The sequence below is a fragment of the Aethalodelphis obliquidens genome, unplaced genomic scaffold, assembly GCF_003676395.1.
Source record: "Aethalodelphis obliquidens isolate GAN/ISIS:26980383/991018 unplaced genomic scaffold, ASM367639v1 scaffold36, whole genome shotgun sequence".
Lineage (NCBI taxonomy): Eukaryota > Metazoa > Chordata > Mammalia > Artiodactyla > Delphinidae > Aethalodelphis > Aethalodelphis obliquidens.
In genome coordinates, this window is record NW_020837980.1 from 16,111,654 (window position 1) to 16,119,986 (window position 8,333).

Consider the following 8,333-nt stretch of genomic DNA (forward strand, 5'->3'; position numbering starts at 1 on the left):
TGGGTTTAAAACCTTGGGGAAAAATACCACTGAGCTTATTATTCACTAGCCAATAAAACCCAGATTCTTTAGTGTGACCCTTAAAGCCTTTCATAATCTGTCCCTAATTTACCATCTCATCTGATCTGTCACTATTTCTCTGTCAAGAACTCCATGAACCTCACAGACTAGTCAAACTCCCCATTCCACTTGCCTAGGGGCTTTCTTGCCTCTTTTGTCCTATTGATGTATTCCTTCTGCCTGAAATATCCCTTCCCTCACTTCGAATATCCAATTCTGACACTGTATCTCTATCAAATACCACCTTCTTTGAGACATCTTTGTGACCACCTCAGACAGAATCAGTCTCTTCCTGTAATCCACAGCCCTCTATCTAAATCTCTCCCAGAACACATCACTCTGTACGTGGGATCATACGAGTCTAGTAACAGGCAGATTGCCCTTACAGTAGGAAGTGGAAATAATTTCAAAAGGCTCTTTTATCAAGATCCTGCTCTCCTCACTTTAAGTATTCATAACATCTACTTAAACCATTTGAGATTAACATATTACATATTCATCTTCATTTCACAATGTTAACTTTAAATTGTCACCATTTCTTACTTTCCACTGCGTGAATACTGTTCAGCCAGCACTGATGCTATGTTGAATTACAAGAAGGCTGGAACAACAATCTGATATTTATGTTTTATAAATGAAGCTCAAAAATATCTTTGTCTTTGGGAACAGCTGTAAAGAGACAGTATGCAATTTACCGCACCAAATGAAAGCATTCCATTCTTTGGGAAAGGATGGCATTTCTATAAATCATGCTGTGGTATTTGGTGGGGAAATATCATTACTTTTACTTGACATACTACTGAACTTGTTGTTAATTGGCATTTCATCATTAAAGAGTTTCTTATTGCCCTGTACAAGATGTAATTTAAAAGGTGAAAAACAGAAATGCTTGAAATAATTTTAAAAGGTGGTTTTTACCATTAGAACATTTTGATGGTACAGAATCTAATGGTAACCGTGAATTTTTTTTAATAGGATTCTGTACAGAAATGTTTAAACCTCTTTCTGTATCTTTTCTTACTATTTTAGTTTCTGTTCTTAAAGGCAGCGGCTATTATGGGTGGCCCGATACAAGTACCTCACGCCAATCTCCATAAATCTACACAATTTATGTTAAACAAAAGATCTTTAGTTACACAGCTTTTATTTGATTCATAATAAAGTCTTAATAAAGTCGTAGCATGCAATACTTCTACCAGGCCATGGCTGAATGTGAAATCCATATGATTTTTTAAAAATTAATATCATGTGCTTTAAGTTCTGAAACACACCTTTCCTTTCTTGAATACCCTGAAATATAATACTTATAATCAATAGTAATTTTCCATTTGCTAACTACTCTATTTCTATTTCCTCTTCCTTGAATAATATTCCACTTCTCCCTTCTTCTCTATCTCTTTTTTTCCCCATTTTTTTCTCCCTTCATATTACTGCTCATGGTCTGTCTTGTGCTGTGTTTGGTTAGTTCTGTGTATAAATTTCCTGTAGATTTTAAGCTCCTAAAGACAGAGAATCGGACCTCACTTATTATCTATCACAGAATCTAACAGAGTACTTTGCTATTTGGAACTTAATAAATATTTATAAGCTGAAATCCATCCATTTATCCATTCATCCACCTATCTTATTTTTACTGAGCCTTTAACAACATATTCTTACTGTCTCTTCAGCCTATTCTTCTGTGTCAGATTATTTCTTATTACAGCTCAGTTTCTGTATTATTATGGCAAAGTCATATTACCGTATTTTAGAAATAAAAGAATACTTGGCCAAACTAAGAAAGATATTAAGGAGAGAGGCAAGGAAGTAAGTGGTGAGAAAGCAGGAATTAGACACAGAGGTAAGACTAAAGGAATATAAAGAAAGAATGAGTGAGAGATAATGAAGAAAAGGTGTAAACTGGGAATAAGTAATAATGAACAATAACACAGTGGCAGAATAAGACTGACATTTTGTATGTTTGCTGGTCATGACTCTATCTGTGTTATTATTTAATATCTGATAGAGAAAAAAAATCAAACTAAAGTTTGGTTAATATCTCAATTGTTTCCTTATCTACCTTCCACTTTGTTTTTCTTCTCCTATGACTGTGTTATAATTTGTTTCTGACTTACAGACAATATATTTTTAAAGACTCATGGATGCATCATTAATAAATCATATGTTGCTATGGAAACTAATAGAGATTTAATCATCTAACTGCCCATGCAGAGGCAGCCCATCCACTTGGCTAAGATGGTGCCACAGAGATTCAAATATTGGATGAGAGATTGGACTTCAAGACCCCTTTCAATTCATAACTTCAAAGAGTTATGAATTAATAAAAGCTGAACCTATGAGTAATTTCTAAGAATATTAAGAGATGCATGCCAGATTTCCTTTTAGGTCATAAGTATCCAGGATCTGTTTTCTTCAAAATGATAATCTCTCTCAAGCCTTTTCCATTAGCTTAAGCTTTAAGGGAACAAATCATGGAACATTTACTGGAAGAATTTAATAATACTTTGTGATAATTCAATACTGTATTTTCCAAATACATTGCTGCGTAATTTACAATGAATATGATTAATTATATATATTTAGTACATAACAGTATGATTTTCTGTTTCATTGGAATAAGGAAAACCACTAACTTGATGCATTTATTTAGGTGAATGCATCTACTTCTTTGTGTATTCCCTTTAGCATTCAGAGTGACAAAGAGATTTTTACTTACCAGGTAATTACAATTAAGCCTGTACTAACTGCTGTAATTAAAGAGAGAAAAGAATAGTAACAGTAGTAATAGCTAGCATATATTAAATACCTAATATATGCCAGGGTTTGTTCTAGGCATTTTAGATTAATTATGCCTAATCCTTAAAGCAATATTTAGAGTTTACTATTATTAGTTTATCGATAACTAGGAAGCAGAGGATGGAATTCAAATAATAATTTGTAATGCTTACTTGGTGTTGGTTACAAGAGCACGATTATGAGCAAGGGAGACTTGTTCAGCCCTCACAAAGATTAATTCTAAATGAGCATCAAATATTATGATGAGATGCACAATGTACTCTGATAGCAAGAACACCTTACCTAGTGATGATGAAGTTGATGCTTGAAAGATTATCAGGAGTCAGTGGCCAACAGGCTGGAGTGTAGGGGATGTTTCAGGCAAGAGGGGCTGGGAGCAGCAGTGTGTTTAGGGACAGAGGACAGCACAGCATCTTCAAGGAACAGGAAGGGACTTGCAGGTCATGTCCAGGTGTTTGGGACCGTTGAAGTGTTCTAAGCGTCAGAAGGCCATGATTAGAGAACAAAAGAACTAGCAGTGGTATGGCGCTCGGATGGGGAGAGGGCAAAACTGAAGCACGAGATCAATTAGAAGGCTATGGCAATAAGCAAGACTTATCTGGACTTGGCAGTGGAGAAGGAGACTAGGGTGGCAATGAGAAATCTATTAAGGAAGTATCAGTAAAGTCCCAACTAGCTGTCGGAGCACGAGGGAGCCTTGGAGATTATGTTGTCCAAACTCCTTAATACAGATGAGGAAACCCAAGGCCGGGAAGTGGGAAGGGGCCTGCCCAGGGGTAACTGCCTGGTTAGAGGAAGACTCCTATTGAATGCAGATCTTCTTGAATCCACTCCAGTGATATTTCCATGATGATATTTTGTCCTCCCAAACCTACCAAATCAATTAATTTTTTTCCCATTTCTACCATAAGAAATAAAGCTTCCTCAAGTGGACTTTCTGTAGAGATACAAGGCAAAGTTGGCTCTTAGACGAGTGGGCAGAGTGGAGGCAATTGTTGTATACAAGTGATTACTTTCCAAGGGGAAATGGAGACTGCCTGCAGAGTTTATCATTTTTTGATAACAAACGAACAAATTAAAAACAAAAAATTGAGAATTTTTTCACTGCATTTAGTCACAAACATACCAAAAATTATTATATCGTGAGAGAAATAGCTTCAATGAATATAGTGCTTTGGTAGGGCTTCTCAAAATTAAAAGGCGTATGAATTCAGATGGTTTGGGATGGACCCCAAGCGTCTGTATTTCTAATAAGCTCCCAGGTGGTAGGAATGCTCTTCGTTCATAGAACACACTTTGAGTAGCAAAGCCTTACTTTTCAAAGTTTTTACTCGCAGGTTGCAGGCATGAATGGGTTAATCAGCAAGGTCCCGAGCCATGTAGGATAAGCCGAGAGTCTAAGCAAGTCAGTGCCTCTAACCAGGAGGCATTCGCAATGTGAAAACAGGTGACCCAGTGGATAAGATAATTTGCTGATAAACCATTGTGAAGCCGTCTTCAGAAGAGGTGGCTTTTACCACTGGGGTAACACAAAGATGAGGCTCAGAGGCTTAAAATGAACCAGGAGAAGCGCTAGCCATACGCTACCACAGTTGACACATCTGCTTGACAGCCTGGGTGTCCCCCTGGGAGCACTGAACTCTGCATTAGGTACCTGAGTTGAAATCCTGTTACTTAGCTTTATGATCTAGGTTAACCTACTAAAGATTACGGGCCTTGGTTTCACTCAATTTTATTTTTAAGCTTCAGTTTTTGTCAACTTTATGTTTAGAATAACTCAGAGATGATAATGACTTAATACGCCCGGAAATTGTATGTTACACAGTAGGTGTTCAAAAGAATTGAAGGAATGTGCGTTTGAAAATTGCGTGGGTGAATCGTTCAAGCCTTGGATCTAAATATTCTTTTTCTCACCCCAGGTCTGCAAAATTCATGAAGCAACTTTCATATCAGGCAGTTAAATGTGATTCTTTTCGCATGGAAATGGTCTGTGAAAGAGTTAGAAAAGAGTGTTGCATCTGTATATTTCTGGGTTTGTACGGGTTGTGTCACATCAGATTTAAATCTAGAAAGAGCAACAGGCAGAGGTGATGAACTCCATGTAGCAAAGGCAGAAAGCTTGGACTTTAAGAATGAAATTGAACAATTATAGACAAAAAGACAAAATTTGTGCACTTGATATAACATCAAGTTTTCTGTAAAGCAGTCACATCATTATGGCCAGATAATCACAGGATGAAACTGAGACGGCAAAGGCAGGAGAGAATCTTAATTACCTTGGGGAAAAAGCTCAGCTACGTCTGGCTGAGGGTTTCCAACACCCAGGAGAGACAAAACTAATAAATAAACTACAGTATAAAACTCCTGCATTGTCAGGGCTGCTGCTTAGTAATTCACTGTAATTCAATATGTAATTAGAGGAAATTTCCTGAATGCAGAATACTGTCATGCAGCATTGCTCAGAGAATTTGCAAAAACAGCAGGGGACATAAGACATGGACACAGATATACAACAATGGGAAGAAGACATGATCAATAAGAGCGGGGAACAAAAGGAGAGATAATATTCAGGTGGGGCAATCAAAGAATGTTTCACATAGGAAGTGGTATTTCCTTGAATCATAAGTCATTAAATTCAAAATTTAAAGGGATCTTGGAAATAATGAGTCTGATCCCTTGGGCTAGTGAAAATGGTGAGGAAAATTTGTTAGAGGTAGACAGTATTGAGTACAGAACCCGATTAAGTTCAAAAGTTTTACTCAGTGGTAGCACGTGGCACATGAGAAGAAGCAATGAGAGACAAGGAAAAAGGCTAGATTAAAGCAAATGAAGAAAAGTCTTGGATGCCAGGCTAAGAATTTGAACACTGTGAGCAGGAAACCATTCAACAAGTGTTTTATAGAACCTACTGTATAAGGCCTTCCTCTAAGCCCAGACAGGTTATGTCAATTCCCTATTCTTTGCCACCCTTTTATAATCAGTGCATTTTGCTAGACAGGGGAAAATAGAATAGGCAAAACTATAACCCTGGATGGATTCTTTTAAATAAGATTCCATATTACTCAGCTATAAAAAAAAATGAAATGATGCCATTTGCGGCTACATGGATGGACCTAGAGATTATCATACTAAGTAATTCAGAAAGAGAAAGACAAATACCATATGATATCGCTTACATATGGAATCTAAAATATGACACAAATGACATTACGAAACGGAAACAGACTCACAGACATAGAGAACAGACTTGTGGTTGCCAAGGGAAGGAAGTGGGGGGCAGGGGGGGCGGCAGAGGGTTGGATTGGAAGTTTGGGATTAGCAGATGCAACCTATTATATATAGGATGGATAAACAACAAGGTCCTACTGTATAGCACAGGGAACTGTATTCAATATCTTGTAATAAATCATAATGGAAAAGAACATGAAAAAGAATATATATGTATATATAACTGAATCACTTTGTTGTACAGCAGAAATTAACACAACATTGTATATCAACTATACTTCAATTAAAAAAAATAAGATTCCATAAGGAAAATTCCTAGTATTGGAAAAAACATCCTATTTTAAACATGAACTGTAACCAATTTACATTGGGATGTACTAAGCAGAGGAAGTGCATATGTATGTAATGCTTGGCATTTCATTATCTTATAGGCTAAAGAAATGAACTATACATCATACGTTTCAGATTAGTTCCACATTGCTATAATATTGCTGCAGATTTGTGACTCTGTTGTTATAGTCACCACAAGTAAACACAATTTAGATTTTTTGAAAACTGAAATCATGATCTCAGTGAAAACAGAAGTAATGTTTACTCAACTGGAATTATACTTCAAAATGAAATAAATATTTTCTGAGAAGACATATGAAATCCACAATTTCTCTTTTATCAGTGACAATCCTTTTGAAATGAACATGGCATAAGACACTGAATCCTTAGTTTCAAAAGAACCAGCAATCCAACCTACCTATGTTGTTCTTTTTTGTTTGAAGAGAATAAGAGGCAACCCACTTATGTTGCCGGCAGTTTAGCTCTCAAAAACTGCGTCCTGGGTCCTTTATTTGTGTGTGGCAAGTAGCAGCTACGAGGCATAGCTTTGTGGCTAACTCAAGAATCAGCTTTTGGATGCATCCGTCAGGAATTCTACCAGGAATTCATTAGCTGGCTTTACGTTTAGTAATTCCTTCCTCACGGAGCGCGTTATCTTATTCCTAGAGCTAATTTTGTGTCAGCGCTGCCTTGGTCATCCAAACCTTTGCCATCTTTCTTGATCAAGTGAGATCAGAGAAGGCTGGTGGTGAAACAGTTAAACTCATAAATGTGGCAGCATTCAAAGCCAAGGTGGCAGAGTCCTGCTGAGTCTGATATCTTGCTTTTCACTCACATTGCTTTGCCTTTTTATTCTCTGTACATGGGCTGGAATTGAGCAATAAGACGCTGCTGTGATTCTTTTTTTTTTCAGATTTACTTATGCACAGTTTTGGAACTGAATATTCATTCTTTGACATTGACATTTACACTTTCTCCTGCCTTTCCCCCCAGACATCCATTGGCACAGAGAAAAGCATGGCCATTGGTTGTTATCCTGTTTCACTTGCTGTAAGAGTTGCGTGGTAAGAGTCAACCATGCATCCATATGGGTGGTTCTCTAACTGAAACCTTATTTCTTCCAGGCAGCCCTCTGCTGGGGGGCTTGATGATTCATATGCTGTATGTAGGCTGCAAGAAGCAAATACCAAAGGAGTCACTGGAGGTTGGGCCACTCGCTGTGAGCCAACATGCCAGGAAGGGGGGTGGCACAAATGATGCATGGTAATTATCCCAAGCATGAGTAATGTAGGATCCTTGCAGGTGTTGCTTTTTTTTTTTTTTGTCTTCTGGCGATAACAAGAAAAGAGGGAAGTAAAACTTGGCCTGCTCTTTACAAGTTTGCTTACACAGGAGAGTCTTTCTTAAACACTCCTTGCTGGAGCAAGGAGATGGACCTTGGTGACACCTAAAGGGATCTATTCCTACTTTGCCTTTGAGCTCCAGGTAACGAAGAGAAGGCTGTCTGATTCTCCCATTATTTTAGCTGTTTCAGCAGCTACTGCTCTGTGGGGCCTCTAGCCCCCATCTCTTTGGAGGGGACTAGAAGGTTTTAAAAAGCATGTTTTTCTCACTATGCTTCTTGTAACAATTCCCTTTACCCTGACCCGGAGACTTTAATGACAGAGGTGTGGGCATATTAGTAAAATTTAAACCTCAAGTAACATAAAATGTATATGGTTTCAAATACAAAACCCAAAAGTTTAAGAAAAAAGTTTGGGATTATTTATTCCTTTACAAGTTGAACCCTAGAATAATCTGCTGAGGAAGTAGGCTCTATTATGCATGGTTCTAAATAGATTAATGCCATATTAATGAGGCATTAGAGTCCTAAGTGATTCACTATTTTAAAAACCTATGCATTTAGCACTTTTTATTAA

General features: G+C 37.4%; 1 protein-coding gene across 2 annotated transcripts in view; it reads right to left on the reverse strand.

Moving 5' to 3' along the window:
* PTPRO (protein tyrosine phosphatase receptor type O) overlaps positions 1–6,927 on the reverse strand; it is a 128,076-nt gene extending 121,149 nt beyond the window's left edge. For both annotated transcript variants that reach the window (XM_027129519.1, XM_027129518.1), the window contains exon 1: positions 6,833–6,927. The gene's annotated coding sequence lies outside the window, so the exon portion shown is untranslated. The remainder of the gene's footprint in view (positions 1–6,832) is intronic.
* Positions 6,928–8,333: the final 1,406 nt, after the last annotated feature.